The sequence below is a fragment of the Mastomys coucha genome, unplaced genomic scaffold (genome assembly GCF_008632895.1).
Source record: "Mastomys coucha isolate ucsf_1 unplaced genomic scaffold, UCSF_Mcou_1 pScaffold22, whole genome shotgun sequence".
NCBI classification, from domain to species: Eukaryota; Metazoa; Chordata; class Mammalia; order Rodentia; family Muridae; genus Mastomys; species Mastomys coucha.
The window spans coordinates 116,634,818-116,646,946 of record NW_022196905.1 but is presented as its reverse complement, the minus strand read 5'-3'; the positions used below and the strand labels follow the sequence as shown (position 1 = coordinate 116,646,946).

Below are 12,129 nucleotides of genomic sequence, written 5' to 3'. Positions count from 1 at the left end.
ATGAGTCCAGATGTCCTTTTGAGGCTGAATTCCACCATGTGTATATATACCACAGTTTTATATATACCACATTTTGCTTAGCTATTTGTCACTTGACTTTCTTTTAATGCGATGGTTTTTTTTTTAATTTTTTTTTTTTTAAATTCTTAACTGTGTGTCTGAGTGTTTTTGTCTGCATGTGTCATGTCCACCATGCTCATGCCTGGGTACCCAGTGAGGCCAGAAGGCGGCATCAGATCCCGTAGGATGGGAGTTAAAGACAGTCATTACCCAATGTAGTACTAGGAAGAATCTAAGTGTGTCTTGGCCCAGGCCAGTGGGATGGTTCAGTGGTTAGAGGCACCTGCTGCCAAGCCCAGCCCCTTGCGTTTGCTCTGTGAGAAGTATATGATCGGAGGATAACACAAGTTGTCCCCTCATCTCCACACCTTTGGCATGCTTAACCCTACATGCAAACTCAATGAGTAAAAGTAATAAGTACAATTTAATGTCCATTTCCTTTATTTTTTGCTCTTATATGATCAACTCTTTCTTCTTAGAGCAAACCTGTTATCTTTAACGTTACCACTTCGAACTGTCCTGATAATTATAATGTCTTTTTTTTTTAAAATGTATACAGTACACTGTAGCTGTCTTCAGACACACCAGAAGAGGGCATCAGATCCCATTACACATGGTTGTGAGTCACCATGTAGTTGCTGGGAATTGACCTCAGGACCTCTGGAAGAGCAATCAGTGCTCTTACCCACTGAGCCACCTTCTCCAGCCCTCATAATCTTATACTAGTCAAAAGTACTGCAAGAAATGTGCGCTAAACAGTGATTCTGGGTTGCAAATGGGGGTTTGTTGTCACGCCTGTCCTTACACCTGTGTCCACGGGTTCAGGCACTTTTTAAAGTGATTGGTGGGTCTCACACCTATAATCCACTCAGTGGGAGGCTGAGGCAGGAGGATTGCTAGGAGTCCCAGGCCAGCCTGAGCTATAGTGTGAAACCCTGTCTCAAAAGCTTTAAAAATAAAGCCGGGTAGTGGTGGAACACGCCTTTAATCACAGCACTTGGGAGGCAGAGGCAGGTGGATTTCTGAGTTCGAGGCCAGCCTGGTCTACAGTGTGAGTTCCAGGACAGCCAGGGCTACACAGAGAAACCCTGTCTCGGGGAAAAAAAAAAAAAAAAACAACCAAACTAACAAACAAAAAACAACAACCAAAAACATCTTTATAAATTAATAATTAATTAATTAATTAAATACCCAGTGTGGTGGTATGTTGCACATCTTTAATCTCAAATTTAGGTAAAGGCAGGTGGATTTCTGAGTACCAGGCCAGACAGGACTACATAGTGAGACCCCTTCTGTAAGAAAAAAGAAAAAGGGAGGGTGGTGTGGGACACATTCTTGAGGCAGGGGCCAGCAGATCTCTGTGAGTTCAAGTTAACTCACAGAGCTATTGAACTCAATCAGCTAAGGGTTATTTGGCTTATTGGCTTTGACAGGTGAATTTGGGCAAGACTTCTCTGTAGCCTTCCCTGTTTGTTTGTTTGTTTGTTTGTTTCCTGTTTGAGGTATGATGATTACTTTGTGGATTTTCATTGGTCTGGGAGATGCAAATTTGCTCCATAGACCCATTTTCAATGATGTAGAACAAAAATGGTAAATAAGGGACTGGAGAAATGGCTTAGCAGTTAAGAGCACTGTCTGCTCTTCCAGAGGTCCTGAGTTCAATTCCCAGCGATATGGTGGCTCACAACCATCTGTAATGGGATCTGATGCCCTCTTCTGGTGTATCTGAAGACAGCAACAGTGTACTCACATAGAATAAATCTTTAAAAAAAAAACCAAAAAAACAAAGTAACTAAAGAGTCTCCTGGTTAGAACAATGTATTCACCCACCCCTATTTTGAGTGTCTGAGGTAGTTAGCCTCCTGTGGTGATGATTTGCAGCTCTTTAAGTGGTAGTTGGTTTCAAAAGGCCTGCAGTCGCAGAGAGATTACCTTTCCTGGGCGGGATCTGAGGTCACTGGAGGAGTTGACAGATCCACCCTTGGAGAGCAGAGAGAGTCTATCAAATGTCTGCCTACCAGGGTGGTGATCGGGGAGGCTATTTTGTACATGCATTTTTTTTTTTTTTGGAGGGGTTGGGGAGGGGTTCAATTTGACTAGTTTAGCTATCTCAAGGAAAAGATGGCTGATGAAGAAGGTACACATATATGTATGCTTAAGCAGTTTGTTTTCTTGAGGCCACACCTCTCACTGAACCTCTCAGATTCAGTCAACTAGCTCGGATGGCCAGCCACACTGGTAATAAATGACTCCAGCATCCAAGAACCTGAGGCAGGAGAGTTAAGAGCACAAGATCAGGGCTGCTGAGAAGGCTCAGCAGGTAAGGCTGCCTTCAAGCTGGGCCTCATGACACTTAGTTGCCTTTAATCTAGCACTCAGAAGGCAGAGGCAGGGAGATCTCTAAGTTCAAGACCAGCCAGGCTACACAGAGAAACCCTGTCCCTAAAACTAAAAGGAGGGAAAAAAAAAGTTGTGGTACTTACCTTCAAGCCTACACAGCCTGCATTTGATCCCAGAGCTCCATGTGGTAGAAGATCCAACCTACAATCTGTCTTCTTCCTTACTCTATACGCCACGATTGCAGGTTCATCATCATCATTATCATCATCATCCACTAGGAAAAATGTAACAGAACTTTAAAGGGCAAGCCCAAGATGGGACTTGAACCAAGTATCGAGTTCCAGGGCAGGCCTGAGCTACAGAATGAAACCCTGTCTCAAAAAGGAAGGAAGGAAACTTTAAGAAAGTTTTGTTGATTGTATTTTATGTGTGTGTGTTGCCTAACTGTGTGTCCCAGGACAGAGTACATGCCTGATCTCTGTGCGACCCGGAAAAGGATTCACTGGATCCCCTGGAACATCTTTGACATGCCATGTGATAATGGGAGCTGAACCCAGGTCCTCTGGAAGAACAGCAAGTGCTGTTAACCACTGAGCCATCTCTCCAGGAATGATTTTTGAATTGGGGTAGATGTTGAGAAACAGCTATTACATATCAGTTCCAGTCCCCCACGACCCTCCAACCTTTTTTTTTTTTTTTTTTTTTTTTTTTTGAGACAACTGTGTAGCCTGGCTGCCCTGTAACTTACACTGTAGACCAGTGTACACAGATAGCTCTGCCTGTCTCTGTCTCCAGAGTGCTAAAGGCGTGGGACACCTGGCTTAAATTAATTTTTTATAAAGATTTGTTTATTTATTATTTATTTATTTATTTATTTGAGCACACTGTAGCTGTTTTCAGACACACCAGAAGAGGGCATCAGATTCTATTACAGATGGTTGTGAGCCACCATGTGGTTGCTGGGAATTGAACTCAGGACCTCTGGAAGAGCAGTCAGTGCTCTTAACCACTGAGCCATCTCTCCAGCCCTAAATTAATTTTTTTTTTTTTTCGAGACAGGGTTTCTCTGAGTAGCCTTGGCTGTCCTGGAACTCACTCTGTAGACCAGGCTGGCCTTGAACTCAGAAATCCGCCTGCCTCTGCCTCCCAAGTGCTGGGATTAAAGGCGTGCGCCACCACCGCCTGGCCAAATTAATTTTTTTTAAAGCATCTTGTGCGTTGTCTCAAATCTTCCAGTACATGTTAATCTTTCCAGGTTGATTTTGTTAAAGTAAAGAGGTACGATTAAGAAAGAAACCCTCATTTAATGGAAAGCTGCAGTCTATTGTGGGTACCCATGTGATGAATATATGTGGTTTTTAAATGCTGTAGAGTGTTTCTTGGGGGAGTAAATAAAAAACCAATTAAGTAGCATTAGTAATTTTTGTACCTGGAATTACTGCAGCCTTTAGTTTGTCAAAATGATGTTCTCTAAACCAGTTTTACCAGGTAACCCTAGACTCCTAACTTGGTATGTGGCAAGACTCACAAATGCTTTTTATTTCTCTTAAATGTTAAAAACGACTCTCTAAAATATCTTTTGCTAGGCAGGCATGGTGGTACAAGCCTGTAATCCTAGCATTGGGGTAGCTGAGGCAAGAGGAGTGTTAATTTGAGGCTAGCCTGGGCAACATAGCAAAACATTTTGCTATTACCATTAAGTGAGGCAAAGATTATTGGAGTGACATTAAAAACACCTGTAGCATACATTTGTTATTGCTACTAAGCATAAATTATCCACCACACCCAGATGGCCCTCTACAGGCAAGCTTGTCATTCCTTCTTTTTTTTTTTTTTTAAGATTTATTTTTATTTATTTTATGTGTATGAGTACACTGTAGCTGTACAGATGGCTATAAGCCATTATGTGTGTGGCTGCTGGGAATTGAACTCAGGACCTCTGCTGGTCCCTGCTTGCTCTGGCGTAATTCACTGTAGCTGTCTTCAGACGCACCAGAAGAGGGCATCCGATCTCATTACGGTTTCATTATGTCCGATCTCATGTGGTTGCTGGGATCCGAACTCAAGGCCTTCGGAAGAGCAATCAGTGCTCTTACCCGCTGAGCCATCTCGCCAGCCCTCCCCCCCTTTTTTTAAAGATTTATTTATTATATGTAATGTCTTCAGGCACACCAGAAGAGGGCGTCAGATCTCATTACAGATGGTTCTGAACTACCATGTGGATGCTGGGATTTGAACTCAGGACCTTTGGAAGAGCAGTCAGTGCTCTTAACCACTGAGTCATCCAGCTCTCCAGCCCTTTGTCATTCCTACTAACAGGCATGTTCACAAATGGTGTTCATCAGCTCAGGAGGGGACCAGCTGTTGCTCCCAAGGACTCGACTCTATACTGGAAAACACTGTGGAAAATATTCCTAAGCTTTGCCTGCGGCTTTTGGGATATGGGCACCAAGAAAGGGGCCTTACACCGGGCAGGACCTTCACCCTTACCTGTAACCAGAGTCCGTGTGAAAGGTGGACACATTCCCACTGTGATGTCCCTCTGCCCATTTCTAGAAGTGAGAAATTGAGGATGATGGTTGGGAAGGGACATCAAGGCTGGGAGTACGGTGAATAATTGAATATTTGGCTAGCAGCGTGAGACCCCAGATTCCTTTTTGGGAAATAATCACAACAAAAGAGAGGGTTCTCGGCCTTATTTTCTGCTGTTCATTTCTTTAACTCATTTTTAAGCAAACCCAGAAATATTAGTTGAGATTTTACTGGGAGTAATCCATTGAGCCTTAAGACTTTATAAAAGGAGATGAGACTTTGGTTTATAACTCTGGGCATAGATGGAAAGACTTGATTATAAGGGCCAGGATATAGCTCCTTCATGGTGTATAACATGCTTAACTAGCTATCATGCACAAACCAAATCACCAGATGACACTGAAATAAGCAGGAGGCCTCCTAATAGCAGTGTGAACTAAAAGCTATGTGATATCAGAAATGTTGTCCCATAGGATGGCTGGGCCAGCCCTTGTGAGAATGGTGAGGGAAATCATTTCTGATCACCATCCCTTGTTTTCTTACTGTTGGTTCTTGAGATAGGATCTTGTGTATCCGAGACTGGCCCCGAACTCACTATATAGCTTCTACTGGCTTCAAATGCTCTCATTCCACCTTCTCCCAGCCTCCCAGCTGGTTATTGGCACGAGTCACCATACCCTTCTTCCATCTTTTATTCTAATCATTCCTTTACAATAATTATTTGAGACCAAGTCTCACTATATAAGGCCAGTACTAAAATGAAAGGCACGATTTACCATGTCCAGTGTATGTATACTTTTGATTTTTGACACAAGCTCTTGCAAATTTGCTCCAGTTTCCCTAGAACTGTAGCCAAGGCTAGACCTGGAATTTATCTTCTTCATGCTTCAGCCTCCCAAGTAGCTAAGTCTGGACAGAACCAGGGAACATTCCTGAGGTCTTAGAAGCTGATAGGTACAGAAGGAATATTCAGTAACACCCAAAGAACAAGAAAGAGAGCGGGTGGCACCTTGACCTTCGAGGGCTTGGCACCCATGTGTTTTTGTTTACTTCCTTGTCCCATGGTGAAAGTTCTGGACCCCCTTGACTCAAGGCAAGCATGGTCTGGCTAGGCTGCATGGGCAGCAGCTTCAGCCTTTGAAAGCTTTCTCTTTTTTTGTTGGTTTTTGTTTTTTTGAGACAGGGTTTCTCTGTGTAGCTCTGGCGTGCCTGGAACTCACTCTATAGACCAGGCAGGGCCTCGAGAAAACTTTCTAAGAACATAAGGAAGTTCTGGCTACACGGAGCAAGGAGAGGGTTCAGTTCTTCAGGGTCATTCATGATGAGGCCAGGCCAAGAAAAGCTCAGCCACGGCACAGTGGAAACAATAGAGCTTCAGGTAGGAGTTGTGCTGGGCAAGGGACATCGCACTCTCTGCTTGTATATAGCCTAAACCCTATCAACACAAGCCACATGTTGGATAATTGTACCAGTTAGCTAAAGGAAATTTGGTTAAGAGAGATAGACGAAGCCCCTTGAAAGAACCAGGAGAGGATCCCTGGGAGGCCTTTGGACTGTGGTTGGCAGGTACCTTAGTGTGTTTGGAAGAAACCCCGACACAGGAATTACTTGGTTTCAGCCTTCCTGGTAAGGCCAGACGTCGGACCTTACCAGCTTCCTAGCTACACCTTCCTTCCTTAGTTTTGCATTTAGGCTGGGGATTCACAATTTGTGAAAATCCAGCATGATTAAGTTATTGTAGCAGACACCTAGCATTCTTGAACTTGAGAGGCTGAGGCAGCAGGATCGTTTGAGACCCCACCTTGGCTACAGAGCAAGCCCTACGCTCGCCAAGGCCACATACAAAAAAGACTCCTTTTCAAAACAAAACAAAAATCTAGTAAGAGGGTGTGTGTGTGTGTGTGTGTGTCTTCATTTCCTCTTTGCTTCAGCCAACATGTCTGTTGGGTTGTGACAACCAGGCCTAGAACTCCATATGTAAGACCGACCGACCTTGAATTGACAGGAGCTCCTTGTTCCTCTGCTCCTGAGTATTAGGCTCAGAGGTATGTGCCACCAAAACTGGCCAGGTGACAAACCAGTCTGTTTTATTTTTATTTTTTTTTTTTGCATCTTCTTTCTTGGACTGGGATCAGATCAGAATGGAATCCTTTCACTTCCTAGCAGAATCTCACCTCCATTTCTTCATCTGTACAGTGGTGCATGCACATCTGGCAGAACAGCAAACCATGCCTATCCTAAGATCTTAAATGAGATCATGATTCTTGGGCATGATGAGCACAGCGCCGGCACGGGGGATTCCTCCCAATTACAATGGCATTAGATAAGGGATTCTCTAACTATCCTTAACCCACCTGCTCTGAGCTGCTGAGATGAAAGGAATGATTTTTCTCGGGTAGCCGCACTCTCCCTTTCTCCTGCCTGAGCCATGATAAGAGAGCTGTGTCACTTTACTTATTTAAATACAAAAGTGATCTTTTTGAGAGTCCTCCAAGGAAATCATCCCGAAGACAGTTCTATTCAATAGACTTGTGCTTCTGATTCTTAACAGAGGAGACATATGAGGGTGAAAAATATCCCACTTGCAGACTATGCTTGATGTATTATGCTTGTTTGGGTGTCTCTGTCCTTGTGGGTATGACCAATGACAAAGAAAGAAACCAGCTGTTTTCCTCCTCCTTTTTCTCTTCCTTCTCTTGCTCTTCCTCCTTTTTCTTCTATGTTGGGCATATATATCCTAGACACTCTACCTCTAAGATACACCTTAGTCCTATAGTTAGCATTCTTCCCCACCTTCCTTCCTCTTTCTAGTTTCTTTATCTGGCTTCTTCCTGGGTGGAGCATTTCCTAAGGGCTTATACACGGGCAGCTTTGTGGGTAGAGGGAAATGTGTGTAGGGTCATCTTTTGCCATGTTCCCCCCTCTGGTAACCTCGAATGGATTATAAGAAATAAGAACTAGAAGGAAGAGGAAACTGAACACAGAAGTGTTCAGAAAAGAGTAAGTCAGCAAGGAGGGAGTTTTTTTTTTTTTCCAGAGCATCGGCAACGTGGTGTATACATTTCAGAGACATTTAAAATCCACTTACTAAAACTGACATCCCAGCTTGCTGCCTCTGCTGGAAGCCTCCTGAGCTTTAAGTTATAAGGTCTCCCAGGCCATAACAAATCTGCCAGTGCCCCCTGTTCCCACTGTGGATGTCCCGACCAGTGGCCTAGATGAGAGTAACAGTTGGATACCCCGATGACAAATTGGTCAGCTGACTCTGCAACTATTGGGGCATATTCTCCAGAGAGTCTCTCAGTAAATCGCTCCCATTTTACAGATGGAGCAACAGCAGGTACTGGTATGCATAGTGCCACCTCAGATAGATGTGATATATGTTCGTCAGTTGCCTAGCTAAATTATCCTCACGCGTGGTAGTTTTATGTTTCAGTAATTTTGGTGCCTGTGACAACATTGGTTGGTCATCTGGGCTAAAAGTCATTTAGCTGATCTTTCAGGGGAAGGGTTGTTGACACAAATGCCAGTAGACTTTTTGTTGGAGGATGAAGGTCAGTCTGGATTTCTAGCAACGATGTTCTGCAGCGTCCGTCAGTTTCCGGAATTAAATTCTCCACTGTTGAAGAATCTAGAAGCCTATACCTTTCCTGCCCAATCTCCTAGGATTACTGTGCTCTGGTCTCGTAGCACCTGCAACCCCTCTGAAGTCAGCTCCTGGGCACTAGAGAGTAGTGGTTCTCTCCAAGAGGGTGGGATGAGCACCTCCGTGCCAAGTCTTGGGGAATTCTCTCTGACGAGCTCCTAGTCCAGCAGCTAGAGGCTGCACCACCTCAGATTTGATGCTGAAATTTCCACCTGGAAAGGCGAACGGAAGAGCAGAGAGGACCCAGGCCCCAATTCTTACTGAGGCCGACAGGCCTGCGGGCTCTGAGTTGGGGGCCTCTGGGACTCGCGGGCATCAGATCCCGATCTCCGAGCTAGCACACGCAGATCCTGCTGCGGGAGACCTGGGAACCCGTGCCTGGCAGTTGCATATAGGGTGGTCCCCCATCCAACCCCCCGTGGCCATTGGATCGGGACTCACAGAGACGCCCCTAGGGACCACACAAAAGACCCCACCCCAAGACCGGTGTGCATTTCCTGTGGCAGCCGCGGGCGGCTGTGGCGTGGCGGTGGCGGCACCGTGCAAGCCACCTATGTGTATCCCGCAGCGCGCAGCTCACGGACCCGTTCGGGCGGGGCGCGGGGCACGCCCCCACGCAGCCCCGGTCCCCCCGCGCTCCGCGCCCCGCGGCCTCCCTCCGCGGGTCCGCCCCCGTGTCACCACAGGCCGGGCTCCCTTTGTGTGCGGGCCGAGCACCGCGGCCGCGTCATTGGCCCGCCCGCCCGGGGGGCCAGCCCCTTCCTGGCTCGCCTCATGCATATGCATGAGCACCGGCCCCGCCCCGCCCCCTCCCGCGCGGGCGTGCGAGGCGCGCGGTGGCGGCGGCGGCTCCCTCCTCGCCGCGCGGGAGCCCGAGCGCTCGCCAGGGCGAGCCGAGCCTGCTCCCTGCGGGCGGCGACGGCGCTCCAGCCATGTCAGCGCGCGCGAGGCTGGGCCCACCATGAGCCATGGCCATGTCCGTGAGCGCCGAGGACGACGACTATGAATCGGAGCCCGACCAGGTCGGCGGCCCGGGGTGGGGCTGAGGGAGGGGACCCGCGGCTCGACCCGGCGAGCTCCTGCCTGCCTGCCTGACGCGCCGAGGCGGCCGCGACCGCCGCGCCGAGGAGGAGAAAGTTTGGCGGCCGCCGCGGCCGGCGGGCCCGGGGCGGACGCGGGCAGGGGGCGTGTGCGGCGGGACACGGCGCCGCGGACAATGTGGGCCTGCGGGCCAGGCCGTCGGGTGGCGCGGGCCCCGGGCCCCCGCGGGTAAGTTGCGGGGCGCACCGCGCCCTCCTCGGCTCGGTAGCCCCGCGGCCCACGCGCTTGCGGAGCGCAGCGGGCCCCGCGGCGCCGGCGCCTCCTCGCCTCCCGCGGGCAAAGTTGCCTCGGGGCTGGAGGACGCCCCGCGCGCGGCCCGTGGGCCGACGGCCCGAGCTTTTGTCTGGGCGCCGCCGCCGCGCGCTCGCCCGCCGTGGGGTAGCCGAGACAGGAAGGGGTGCGAGCCGCGGCCGGCGCGGGCCATCCGGAACCCGACGATCGCCCTTGGCCTCCGCGACCAGGAGGAGTGCGAGCACCTCCCTCGGAGCGGAGAGAGACCGGAGTAGAATTCTGCCTGTAAAACAAAGCTCTAGGGAGGGTGTTTACCGGGAAGCTTTACTTCAAGGTTCGTGTTTAGGACACCCGGGAAGAAAGTTGAGGGGTGCTGCTGCCTCTCCAGCGAGCCCAGCGTGTAAAATAGCCTTTGCAGTAAGACAGGCCAGGTAGACATGTCCAAGGAATTAAGACTGGGATGGGGTCACCTTAAACTGCTGGCTTTGGACGGCCTGTGCGAATAAGATGCTTTCTATCATGCTGTGTGCGTTTCCTCGGTGGTGGAATAAAGATGTCCCAGCGAAAACGTCGGAACACCCCCCTCCCCACCCCCAACCTTAGGCGGCAGTGAGGAAGTGAGCCGAAGGGCTGCAACTGGAGCGGTAGTGTGCGTGTGTCGTTCTGTAGTTTGATTTAACAGAGATAGAGTTCGGTGTTCTGGGTTTGTTTGGTTCTCCTGCAGGGCTTTCGACAGGCCCACCCTCTAAGTGTTGGTAGTGAGTCTCACAAGTTTTTCAGTTGGATGAACCCAGGGACAATTCAGGAGGTTTTTGGCTTGGAATGTTTGCCTCAGGTAGCTCCCCCCTGTGTAAATGGCTCCCAAATTCTTGCTATCTAGTTCATGCCTCAACTCATGGTTCAGTTTAGGTCTGCCTAATTAATCCTGCCAACCGTTTACCGTTACCATGGCATCCGGACATCTTAGTATTCAGTACAGGCTTTGGTCCATCTGGGTTGACGTTCCTCTTAACCTCTTTTTTCCAATTTGACTCTATCTTGTGGTCCAGTGCCTTTGACAGGACTCAACCATCTCTTAGCTATTTCTTTTGTTTTGGCTCCTGAGACTGTTAATATAGTGCTCACTACTTAGTTCGGGGTGGCCTCTAACTTGTAGCAGTTTTCCTGCCTTGGCCTCTCAAGTTCTGGGAGTACAGGTGTTGAGTCACCACACCCAGCTTGCCCTGGGGCTTTAAGAGCACATTTTGAGGCTCTGTTCTTTCTGAGGGAGACTGCTATTAGGAAGGGGCCTGCACGCCCATAGCCAGGTAGTCTTCTAGTCCTCTTACTATGGGTCAAGCCAGGTAGTCCTCTTCGTATGGGTCAAACTTTTTCTGGAGCAGTTAGCAAGAGAAATTAATTCTCTCTGAGTTTTCATTTACACTTTAAAGTTCCCCCCCTCCCCCTCTCGCACCGGTTTACTAGGCAGACAGTATTCTAAGCCAAGGCTTACAGAAACTGATGTCAGCTCGGGCATTTTGCATTTTGGGGCTACTTCAGGCTGTGGCTCTGTGCCCTTTCCCTCCCTTCTCCTCCCCTCTTACCACATTTTTTATCGGTTTTGTCAGCCCTGGGCTTCTCTGTACCTGAGAAGCATAGATGTCCTAAGGACCTTTCTAAGCTCGCTAGCCCTAGGCCCCAGCTTTTCTGAGTTTTTACTTCTGGTACCTTATCCTTCTAGCTGTATGTGTTCAGCACCTCCATGGGGAGGGCGCTAGAGTCCTGACATGGAGATATCAAGTATACTTGGCCACCTGTAAAACTGAAGACCTCAAGGAGGGAGGCCTTGTTGGGCAGCAGGTGTTCCACTGGTCAGATTGGGGGGGAAAAAGCTGCTACAACCCTACTCAGAGTTCTGGTTACCCCCAGACTGTCAGCCAGGCCTGAGCAGGCTTATGTAGACCTGTCCTACTGGGCACATTGGCTGTGAGATGTCCCATACAGAAGGTACCAGGAAATCTGTCTGTCTGCTTTCCAGTCTGAGGAGGGGTCCCTTAGAGAACAGTTGCCAGTAAGAGTCTTTTCTGCTTGGACTATTTATTTTCTTCCTAATGAAAGTGACTACAACTGGTTGAAATAGTACTTAGGAAATTATAGAGAAAAACTCTCAAATCTATGTGATGATAGTTACTGTATTACCGATTGTACTGTTGAGGTTGTTTTTTTTTTTTTTTTTTTTT

General features: G+C 48.2%; 1 protein-coding gene across 1 annotated transcript in view; it reads left to right on the top strand.

The window, feature by feature from the left end:
• The window catches only part of Kdm2b (lysine demethylase 2B), a gene marked incomplete at its 3' end in the record, with an annotated part of 122,945 nt that overhangs the window by 84,374 nt on the left and 26,442 nt on the right, over positions 1 to 12,129 (top strand). The gene's annotated exons all lie outside the window — the stretch shown is intronic.